We start from the raw sequence: 12,569 nt of genomic DNA on the forward strand, positions 1-12,569 counted from the left end.
CATTTATTGATAGACCTGAATGATATTCGTTGTAGGAAGTGAATCCCGAGAGATAGAATCCTCAATAATCGGAAGCCCAAGCAACTTGAAAAAGTTTGATTTGGAAATAGAAGTCTTCTGCCCTTGAATTTCACAATTCATAATCTATAATTTCTTGTTGTAAATGCCAGTAGAGGATGTTGTCGGTAATTTAGAAATGGGTACATGTTCAAACATAATCAAAGCTATCTTTAACATAAAAAGATCCAAATCGACGATCAGGGGTTGAACCAAGTGAGAATATTTGAAGGGATCCAGAACACCAATCATATTCCTAGTAAGGTTGATGTGTAGCAGTGTAATAGATGTAGATTGTTCCATGAAAGAAACACGATCATAAGAAGCCATTTGATGAGAGTAAAGAGTCATTGATCAATATGCTTTTGAAGAGTTTGTGAGCGTAAAGAGTAAAAATGATAAATCTTGCGGTTTATAAATGGAGAGATAATTTGAACTTGAATTTGAACCGGTAAATAGAGTGTAGAGATAAAAATCGCCACCAGGAATTAAATGTGTATCAACTCATACATTAGTAAATGTAATCACACACATAATTCCAAATGTAGTAGTCCATTAAGATGTTGCCAGCGCATCATTTTCCTATAACAACCTCGAACTCGTTTTTGTTGGATTAGTGTCTAAGTCCATAACTATTTTGGTATGTACTTGACCCGATGGTGCATGGTCCTTTTGGGTTGCCTTCACCAAAGCAACTTGATTGGAGAAATAAATAGAGAGAGAGGTTATTATGATTTATTAATATGTTATAAGAATAATATATTAAAGGAGAAATCATATTTGTTTAATTAATATTGGTCAATAATTAATTGAGAATTAATTTTGTGATCAAGTGTAATTAATTAAACTAGAGGGGCTGAATTGTAATTATGTGATAGTTACAAAATAAGGTAAGGATTATCTTATATATATGGTGAACGAATTTGAGGTGTAAATCCCTTAGAATTTGACTAGGATAAGGATTTCTAGGACTTATCTTATGGTTGCTTGGTGGACAAGCAAGTAGATAAGGATAAGGACTAAAACCCTAATCTTTACACCTATATAAACCCCCTAAGGCATAGGAATTCGTCCAACCCTTCCCAAGAAGTCCTAAGGACGAATTCTAACCTCCCTCCTCTCTCTATATACCTTCTCCACTTGCTTATGGTGTTTGTAAGCCATTAGAGGAGTGACACTTGTGACTCTCTGCCTTCCAAGGTCAATACAAGGAGGAATTGGATTGTTATTGCTATATAACAATCAAGGTATGTTCTTAAACCTAATTATATGTTAATATTGATTTCCATATGCTAGAATTAGGGTTTATAGTCTTGGATTCAAAGTATGTACAATAGAGAAACCTAGATCCAAGCATTAGGGTTTGTATGAGCACATAGGATGTCTTATGACCAAAACCCATCAGTTTTATTGATCAACATGATGTCAGCACTTTAGAATACACACCTTAAATTTTAAAATTCAAATCAAACATGCCATTTCAGATTCCAATAGTTTCGCAATTACTGATCTACCCTTCAATTTTTGCAAATTGAAATAATATCCATTGGAATTACGACTAGTATTGACTTTCGCAAGCGCATTAAAACTTCATAACCAATTAGAATCCAAAGTTTGTGAAATAAGAGATTTCAGTGAAAATGTGTGCCAAATGAAAAGATAGAAGTAAATTAAATTTTTTTTTGGATAAGTAGTGATATCAAAGAATCTTTGATATAGAGGTAGTTAGACCCTGAGCATAGATTCTCTTCCTTCAAAGTCAAGAGAGACTAATAAGTGCTTGTGTATGTTCCCATTGAATTACGATCGTCAACTTGTTAAGAAGTTACGAAAGGCGTCTTTCATAGGCTTCTTGGGAAGGGTTATTTTGATCATAGATGCCACTCAACATAAGTGTAGAGATACGATAGGAAATCCTTGATTGACAAGTGTAGTCAAATTCAAGTTGGCAAAAATGCTATAATGACTGGTGAGCATCATCGAGATAAAAAAAATATTCATACGAAAATCTCGTAATTTGAAGAGTAAAATTAGACCTTTTGGGAAGAAATTTATCTAGAATCAATGAATTTCATTAAGGCCTCGCAAACAAAAATTATGAGATTTTGAACATTGAAGAATAAGGCATTGAAAAATATAAGAATTTCAACTATCAATTCGTTTTTTCATAATAGAACATAAATGTTCACCGTCAATTCATTTTGGAAATTGATGTTGGGTTTCACCAAGATCATGCTAACAATGACCAAGAGATCATAAACACAAATGTTTTTGTAACATCTGCCCTAGTTGGTATTTACCAGGAATCTCAAAGTTACAATTTATATGAAATGAAATAGATGGAGAATAATAGACTGGGAAAAGAATGGTTTGGGGGTTTCATGAAAATCATGTTGACAATAATTTTACGTTCATAAACACAAAATGTTTGTAGCCCATATACCGAAGTTGGTTATACTTTGTAGTCAAGGGTCTACATGAACTCGAAATAGTTATGGTAGAAAGAAAGGATAGTAATTGACCGTCAACCCATTGTGAGATACACGAACATATTAGTGTTCAACAAAACAAAAAATATTTTCGGATTTTTCAAAAAATAAAGAAAAAAATCTTTTTGTATTTTTGAAAAGAATTAGAAAATATTTTTGGATTATTGAGTGTTTTGAACAGTAAACTAAGAAATGAAAAAAAGAAAATTTAAGAATAAATACCTAGTTAACTAGCCTGCAAAAAATACGCCTCGTCACAACTAGGTTTGTTGTTCACAAGAGAAATCCGAATGAATATGAAGCTCGCATCGCATCGGAGGTAAATAGTACCATTTCGTTCTTTTAAGGATTTTACTTTGGAACTGATTCTGCTTCAATCATCCTAGGCCATTGTAAAATTCTATTGAATGAAATTTCTTATAACACTTTCATGAATATGTCAGCCAACTGATCCGTTGATCGTACAAAATGCACTTAAACATTCCCATATTGAACATGGTCTTTAATAAAATGATATCTTAAAGCAATGTATTTTGTCTTTCAATGTTGAACAAGATTATGACAAATTTGTATAGGACTTTCTAAATCGCAGTACAAAGGAATCTTTTGCATACTAGTGTTATAGTCTCATAAGTAATTCTGAATCCAAATTATTTGTGAAGTACAAAGGTAACACTTTTGTGAATATGTCAGCTAATTGATCTGCTGATCATACAAAATGCACTTCAACATTCCCGTCTTCAACATGGTCTTTGATAAAATGGTATCTTAAAGCAATATGCTTTGTCTTTAGATGATGAACAAGATTATGACAAATTTGTATAGCACTTTCTAAATCATAGTACAAAGGAATCTTTTTTCATACTAATGCCATAGTCTCGTTATTGATTTTGAATACAAATTATTTGTGAAGTACACGAAGCAGCAACAATGTATCCAACTTTAGCAGTTGATAATAAAACAAAAGTTTTGTTTCCGTGACTGCCAGCTAACATGCTTTCTATCTAAAAATTGACATCCACCATATGTACTTTTGTGATCAAGACCACAACCTTCAAGATCATCATCAAAATATGCCTCTACAAAGAAACCATAGTTAGACAGATACCACATCCGAAGAGAAGTAGTCTTACAAAGATATTTCAAAATATTCTTCAATTCCATCATATGTGGTTCTATTGGATTAGCTTGAAATCTCGCACAATAGCAAAATGCAAACATAATGTCATGACGACTTGATGTTAGATATAATAAATAACCAGTCATTTGTATGTATAATGTAAGATCTGTTGCAGATTTATCAAGAGAAGGATTAAGCTTTGTCCCAAATGCCATCAGAACTTTAAACGTTGAATCGACATTCATGACAAACTTAGGAAGTAAAGTGTTCTTAAAAGCTTCTTGATAGATGAATATGCCTCCAAACTCTGTATAATATTTAATCCGAAGAAATCGTTAATTGGACCAATAGAACTCATTTCAAATTTAGTTTCCATCAGTTTACGAAATTCATTGGTTAGATTAGGATCTATTGAACCAAAATTGATATCATCAACATAAATTTGATCAATCATCAAATGATTAACTAATTTCTTACGAAAGAAGGTAGGATCAACTGAACCTTGTTTCAATTTTGATTGTTTTAAGAATCTAGTCTGAGTTTCATACCATGCACGAGGATCTTGCTTCAGACCATACACCGCTTTATCTAGCACATAGCAATGATTAGGAAAATTTTCGTTTACGAAACCTAGAGATTGTTCAACATAAATAGTGTCTTCAAGTTCTCCGTTAAGAAATGCACACTTCACGTAGATTTGAAATACTTCAAAATTTTTGTGAGCAGCATAAGATAAAAAGATGCGAATTGACTCCAGTCTTGCTACTGGAGAAAATAATTCTTTATAATCTGTTCCTTCTTCTTGACAATATCTTTTGACCACAAGTTGTGCTTTATTCCGAATTACATTTCCCTCTTTATCCATTTTCTACCAAAATACCCACTTTAAACCAACAACTGATGCATTCTCTGGAGTTGGAATTAGTCTCCACACTTTGTTTCTTTCAAACTCGTTTATTTTTCTTTGCATAGTTGTGAAACAACCTGCATGATCAAGAGACATTCTAATAGTTTTAGTTTCAATTTTTGATATGAAGGAATTAAACAAGAAAAATTCTTGATTAGCATTTAAAGATGCTTGTTTCGCGTTTTGTTGTGCACGCGTTAAAAAACTTGGAAAAGTATCTCTAGTGACTTGAGTTAATGGATGATCTCTTGTCTATTTCGTCAAAGGTGGATAGTTTAGATCGTAATATGGATTTAACTCAACATTGATTTCTTCAACTTTGGATTGAGTATCAACCTCATTTTCAGAAGCTTCTTCCCCTCGATAATTTGGAATTACACTCTCCCATGGAGATTTGGATTTGAACTCCCCCTGCACAAAATCATTAATATTTCTTTCAGTTTATTGTGAAACATTTTCCATTATTGGAGATGAAGAAGAAGAAGTAGAAGGAGACTCAAAATTTTCTACACTCTCCCCTCGATGGAATGAATTGTAGAAACAACATTTTGTAACACTTCATCCACTACAAGAAAAATCGTGAATAACTACGGAAAGATGCTACGAAATCAAATTCCGTAGTTATTTTACTATGGATTATGCTACAGAATGATGTTCCGTAGCTTTTTTGTTATGAAATTTACTACGAAATAAAATTTTGTAGCAAACTTCAGACTAGTTACGGAAAATTGTTACGGTATTAGAATTTGTAGTCAGTCGGCTACCGAATTAAATTACGTAGCTATTCTACTGCGGGAATTACTACGAAACTAAATTTTGTAGCTATTCTACTACACAACGATATTTCGTAGCAATTATGCTACGACATTTTTTTTACGGAAACTAATTTCGTAGCTGTTTTACTACGAAATTAAATTCCATAGCTACTATGCTATGGATTTTTGCTACCGAAATGAATTCCGTAACGATTTTGCTATGCGGAAAAAATATGTAGCTATCTTGTTACATAAATTTCTATGGAACTAAATGGCGTGGCTACTTTTCTATGGAATAAAACTCTGTAGCCATTCTGCTACTGATTTTTGTTCCGCAATAGAACTTTGTAGCTATTTTGCTACAAAATGATATTTCATAGCTATTTCGCTATGACATTTTGTCACAAAACTATATTTCATTTTTTTATTTGCTACTAAATTAAATTTCGTAGCTATTCTATTGGATTACACTCGTAGGTTGTTACTACGGAATGTAGTTCTGTAACGTATCTATTCTACTACTAGATTTCATAGTTATTTTGCTATAAAATGAAAATATTTAACGATTCCGTTACAGAGCTACATATCGTAGCTAAAAACATTTATAAAAAATATAAATATAAATATAGGTATGTAAAATCTAAATTTTAATAGTAAGTAACTTGAAGGGTTTAAATGTAACAGTGAAAACCTAAAATGTAATTAAACTAAGAATCGAGGGGGTGAAATGAAAATTTTGAAAGTAGGATAAATGTAATATATTTCGTGGACTGGGTGGTATTTGAAAAGGACCGAATTTTAAGGGAACAAAAGTGTAAATATCGATTTTTTTTTTTTTTTTTTTTTTTTGCATGAACCGGGCTTCAGACCTACGTGATGAGTTAGGCCCTTTTATCCTTCGTTTTGTGACACGTAATATAAGCCCATATTCCCCTCCTTAAACCCTAAAAACAGCAGTTAGGAAACAAGATAGAAGGACAGAAATGGGAGGGAGGAGGAAAAAGAGAAGGAAACACTTCGTCTTCTATCCTGTTGATGTTCGATCATCACTAGGTAAGTCTCTCGCCATATTTACGTTTCTAGTAGCAACTAGGATGGGATAAACATCAGCCACATCCCAGGAAAACACCCTATAACGTCGTGAAACCACCACAGCACCACCGTGTGTTGCGGTTGTGATCATGAACGGAAATACGATTCTAGATGAAAAGGTGTATTATTTTATAGAACCATTCAAATTCTCTATTCCAAATAGAAATTTATAAACAAAGGACTCCTAGCCAACGGTATCAGGTGTTGCCTTTCCTCTTTGATTTTGAAGTCTCAGTCCGAGACATAGGTGGATTTAGTAGTAGGTTAGGAATATATTGTATATGTTTTAAAAAAAAATAGAAATTCATAAAGTAAAAATTAATCTATATGCTATTTTGTTAATTAAATACCGCATAGTAGCCAACAAAAATAACAAATAAATGCCGCCTTTTCCTTTGTTGTGTGATGTCGAACAAATTGCAAAAACATAACAAAAATGAAAATTTTATTTTTCTTCGTCTCCTAAGTTGCGTTATGCTCTCACGCATATATGAGAACCCTAAGGCTCATATTTTATTTGGTGAGGAGCTACTTAATTTTTCTTATTTTTTGAGGCCTATCTTTATGTTACAGAAAAATTCATTAATTTTAAACATATTACTAAAGTGTTTTATATATGTTATCTTTTATAGTTGGTGGACTCGTATTGTTTAGGGAAACCATTTGCCGCTCATGTTCAAAGCTGTCACTATTTTCCGGTTGTAAATATTAATAGCTGGAACAATAAAAAAAGTTTAATTTATAAGGTTTTTATTTTTTTCAGCTGTTTTTTGACATGATGAAGTCTAATTCAATTTAACTTAATCTTTTTTTGGCAAACATTAGTTCCCCCGGCTAGATGCACGATTTTTCAACTACTCAAGTCGGTCTAGTTTTGACCTGATGAGTTTGCACAAACAACTTATTGAAGTTTGGGAAAATGAGTAAGATAAAATTCTTACATTTTTATCTACATTAAACTTAATGACATAACTATGTCGCTAATCTTTTTATTTTATAGGTTATTGCCATCACGACATTGTTCTACCATTATCCATTCATCTTTTATTGAAAGAGTAGATCCAAATGGGTATAATTGGATAAGTTTAAGCAACGAGACAAAACTATTGTATTGGGACGAGTTTCAGGTAACTATATGTTTTATGTAATTATTATGTACACATTATATTTAAACTTATGTATATATTTGTAATGTAGAAACAATGTTGTTGGGATGATGCAATAATTTCTAATGTGAAGAATTGAGAAACTAAGGCGAAGGAGTGATACAAATGGTTATAATTGGATAAATTTAAGCAACGAGACAAAACTATTGTATTGGGACAAGTTTCAGGTAACTATATGTTTTATGTAATTATTATGTACACATTATATTTAAACTTATGTATATATTTGTAATGTAGAAACAATGTTGTTGGGATGATGCAATAATTTCTAATGTGAAGACTTCTTGAGAAACTAAGGCGGAGGAGTGATACAGACAATATATCCATAACGTGTGTTAGAAAAAAGCCATGTCACATATCATTAGTAGTGTGGACATCTTGAAATGCAAAATGGAATTGTGAAGAGTTCAAGATCACAACAAATCAAAACAAAATGTGGGAAACTTGAACAACTACTTGAATAAGCAATGATCGAATACATCACAATTTTTACTAGTTAGTGATAGAGTATCATATATATTGAAATTTGATTTGTTTCAAGCAACTTTTTATTTAAATTAAGTTAACTATTTGATGTATTAAACAATATTTATTTTTGTTTCTATTAGTACTTTTGGTTTTGTTTTTTTTAGTTGTCTTTTCATTTATTGGTACAATAGAATTGATAATTAGAATTTTTATTAAATATTGTAATGAAATTTGCTATGAAAAAAATGCTACAAAATGTGATAGTTAAATTTGCTATTGAATATACACATAGAATTTGCTACTAAAATATGTCTATGGAATTTGCTATGAATTATTTACTTTGCTACGGAAATATGTCTATGAAATTTGCTATGAAAATTTGCTTATGGAATTTGGTACGGAACTATTCCTACAGAATTTGCTACTAAAACACTCCTATGGAATTTGCTATGAAAACATTGCCACGTAATTTCCTTGCCTACGGAATTTGCTACAAAAACACCGGTACGGAATTTCCTACGGAAACATTGCCACGAAATTTGCTACGAGAATATAGCTATGAAATTTGTTATGGAATATATTTGCTACGTATTAAATTCCGTAGCAAAATTTCTACGGAAATAAAAATCCGTAACAAAAACATTTGCTACGAGGAAAATTGCTACGGAATTTGATTGTCGAATATCATAGCAAATTCCGTAGCTATTCATGTTTAGCTACGGAATTTTAGCTTTTTGCTATGGAATATTTCCATAGCTATATTGATTTTTTCTTGTAGTGATCAACCAACTTTATTAATTCACCACCATGATTGTCAGTTGCTTTGGTTTAAGAAGATATTGAGTTTTCAGGTTCATCAAATAAATTTAAAAATTCCTCATAAAGATTTGTGAGAGGAGTTGTTTTCATGCATGATTTCGCTAAAATTTCTCTTATGGAGACAACTTTTTTTTGAATTGATTTTACATGTTTGTCATCAAAGGTAACATAGTAGGCTTCTTCTATTTTTTTTTGACTTCTTTTTTAAAATAGGGTATACTTTTGAGTTAAGAGAACATCCCAAAAACTTTGCATCATCAACTTTCGTGTCTAACTTGTTACGTTTTTCTTTGGAGTTAAAGATGAAACATCTGGAACCAAAAACATGAAAGAATTTCATGTTAGGTTTGCAATTATTTAAAATCTCATAAGGTATAATAAAAATCCATTTAATGATATAAGAACGCTTTTGTGTAAGACAAGCGGTTGCAATTGCATATGCCCAAAAGTATAATGGCAATTTTGCGAATGACAACATGGTTCTCGTAGCTTCACACAAAGAACGATTTCATCTTTCAACAACACCATTCTGTTGTGGAGTATGTGGAGATTAATAGTTATGACTAATCCCTTTCTTTGTTGAGAACTCATCAAAAACATGATTCTTAACTCCATTCCATTATCACTTCGTATCTTCCGATACAGGCTTTCGCAATTGAAGTTCAATTTGCTTGATAAAATCAATCATCTTCGAGGTTGTTTCATGTTTCTATTTAAGAAAGAATATGCAAGTTAAAAAATAAAAATCATCAACAATAACTAAAATATATTTGTTACCTCTAAGGCTTTCAATTGATGTTGGACATCGAAGATCTATATGTATTAATTCCAGTGGTCAATTATATTGGTATTGATGACTGAAGAATGACTTTTCCTGTTTTTCTTTCCCAATTCACAATCAACACACAAATGTTATTTATCATATTTAAGAAGTGGAAGACCTCTAACAAGATCTCCGAGAACAAGTTTGTTAATGTCTTTGAAGTTGAGATGTGAAAGTCTCCTATGCCACAACCAACTATCATCTGATGATGCTTTTGCAAGCAGACACACTAAAGGTTTTTCTTGTATAGGATTCAAGTTAAGTGGATACATTTTGCCTTTTCGTTTTGACTTCAAAATCATTTTCTCCAATTCTTTGTGTATAATTTTTGATCCTTCTTCATCAAAAGAAACATTAAGACTGGTACCTACAACAAGTTGAGAAACACTAATTATATTGTTATGTAAACCTTCTACATAAGCTACCTTACGAATTATGAATTCTCCATTTGTTATCATTCCATGTGCTTTAATTTATTCAGTTGGCTTATTTCCATATTTCACTCCACCATCTTTTAAAATATGAAATTCTCTCAGTTGTGATTTTCTTCCAGTCATATGATGAGAACAACCACTATCAATATACCACTATAAGTTATACTGCTCGTTAAATATTACCTATAATATTAAGCAGATTTAGGAACCCAAACCATCTTGGGCCCTAATGAGAACTTTGATTTAGAAGATGAAACAGGAAAATATTTGTTTTATCAATCCAAAATGATTTTTTGATCAAAGTATTATTCACCCCTTTCGCTTTTTTGAAAAGTTAAGTTTTTTCATCACAAAGATTTATTTCAACAAAAGAAGTTTTTCGATTAGAATTTGCTTTTCTTTGTTGTGCCATCTTTTCCAAAATAAAAACACTCTCCTTCCTTTAATTTTGCTTTATATGCTACGATATTAGCATCATGTTCGTTACGATCTTTCTTTGGAATATACTTTGTTTTTGTTGATGATCATTTGGATTTACTTTATGAAAGAATGGGTGAATTAGTATTTTGATTAGAAGCTCCTTTCGCACCAACAAAATTTTGATTCTTATTATTAGAACAAGAAACATTACTATCAATTTCCTTTTTTCTTCAACAACGGTTTCCTTTTAATCAAATTCTTCTTATATCTAGAATTCATTTCTCTTCTTTTTGTTTTTATGTCTTCAACACATTTTTGATGTCACATTTGTTTTGCTTTTCACCACATATTCCTTTTGAATATTTTATTGGAACATCTTTCGTTCCACTTGATCCAACTTCATTTTGTGAAAATTTCGCATTATTCAGTGGTTCCGAAACATATTTTCCTTTGGTCTTCCACGAAGTTAATTCGGATAAACCTTTTGTTTCATCGTCATCGTCTATTTGTGCTGACCAAAAGAATTTTTCACAACCTTTCGCATTATCAAGGTTGACCATTGACGCTAATGTCAAAGTTTCATTTTTGTCAAGTCCCTTTTCACAAAAACTTGATTTGGAGTTTTATGAGTTTTTGGAAAAACTATTGCCTAAACATTTAAATTTTTCATACCATCATTTTGAACAAAATGTTCAAACTCAACTAAATCTTGAGAAATGAAATTTCTTTTTGGCTGTTCAATATTTGTCACAAATGAAGAACAATCGGCTTAATCTTCAACTGGTATTTCACTCGTTTCGCTTTCGTCAAATTCATACATATTCTCAGGATTGAGAATTTATTTTGAATTTAATTTCTTACATAACAAGTTATATTTATCAACAAAATTAATTTTGATTTGTTGTTTATCCTTTTCTGTTAAAATATCATTTAGCATCTTTTTTTTTTTTTTTTTTTTTTTTTTTTTTTTTTATCTTTGGTCTTAATGTATTCTTCAATTTTCTCAAGTCCAACCATGTAAGAATAACAAACAAATTCATTTAATGATACCATGGATTCGCGTCTATAGCATTCAACATCAGTTTCATCTTCTTTTAGTTCAAAAAATGTGAAATCATTTTATGCAACCCTTTTACTATCTTACAATCATGATGCAGTTGTGTAATGTTAGTATCAAGTCGTTCCATTATAAGACAAAAAATATTTTTGTGTTTTAACGCAACCCTATTGTCGTTCTTAAGATTTATTATATCATCTTTAGACTTAACTTGATCAAATTCCAATGCCTCTATTCACAAACGTGTTTCTTCATTTTGAAAATTGGTTCTACTAAAAATATCATGAAGATCAGAATTCTTTATGCGAATTCTGCTTAGACTATCAATGAAATCAGAAACATCATCATGCAAATCAGTTAATTCAGTATTAAAATGAGAAACAAGAATATTGAGGGATTTAAGAACAAAATGTAATTTATCAATTAACTTTTCAAATTTATAGACATGATCTTTGACGGTATTTGTTGTGAAATAAGCATCAGAAATTGTTCCTTCATCTGTAGAATAACCTTGACCTTTAGATTAGGCACTATTCAACATCAAACACATGCCTTTGCTATTCTTCTTCTCAGTCTTCACCATCAAACATTCACCCTGATTTGGTCTATGAACTTCATTATCTTATCATACACTTGACCATACTTCCACTTTTCCATCATCATTGTTGTCTTCAGTCACTTCAAGAACTGGTTTGCTTGATTTCTTGTGAAGTTCTCAAATTTTCATCACATAACAGACGTCATTTTTTCCTTTCTCTTTTTTCTCATTCTGTTTTTGCACAAGCATTCTTTTGGGAAATAATTCTTTCCATGACAATAATTGCAGTTAAATCCTGAATCACCAAGTAAATTCTTCTTTTTCTTTTCATCATCCCTTTGAAAATCCTTGTAACTTTCACTTCTTGATTTTTTAGAGTTTGAACTTCCCTGCAAAAGTGCTTCCATCAATTCGTTTTTTTTTG

General features: G+C 31.3%; 1 long non-coding RNA gene across 1 annotated transcript; it reads left to right on the plus strand.

Moving 5' to 3' along the window:
* Window positions 1-6,159: 6,159 nt before the first annotated feature.
* On the plus strand, window positions 6,160-8,184 carry LOC111905479 (uncharacterized). Its single transcript, XR_002854878.3, has 5 exons — window positions 6,160-6,381; window positions 7,246-7,343; window positions 7,421-7,547; window positions 7,618-7,753; window positions 7,824-8,184. It is a non-coding gene; the product is annotated as an uncharacterized LOC111905479 (long non-coding RNA).
* Window positions 8,185-12,569: the final 4,385 nt, after the last annotated feature.

The sequence above is a fragment of the Lactuca sativa genome, chromosome 6 (assembly GCF_002870075.4).
Source record: "Lactuca sativa cultivar Salinas chromosome 6, Lsat_Salinas_v11, whole genome shotgun sequence".
Taxonomy (NCBI): domain Eukaryota; kingdom Viridiplantae; phylum Streptophyta; class Magnoliopsida; order Asterales; family Asteraceae; genus Lactuca; species Lactuca sativa.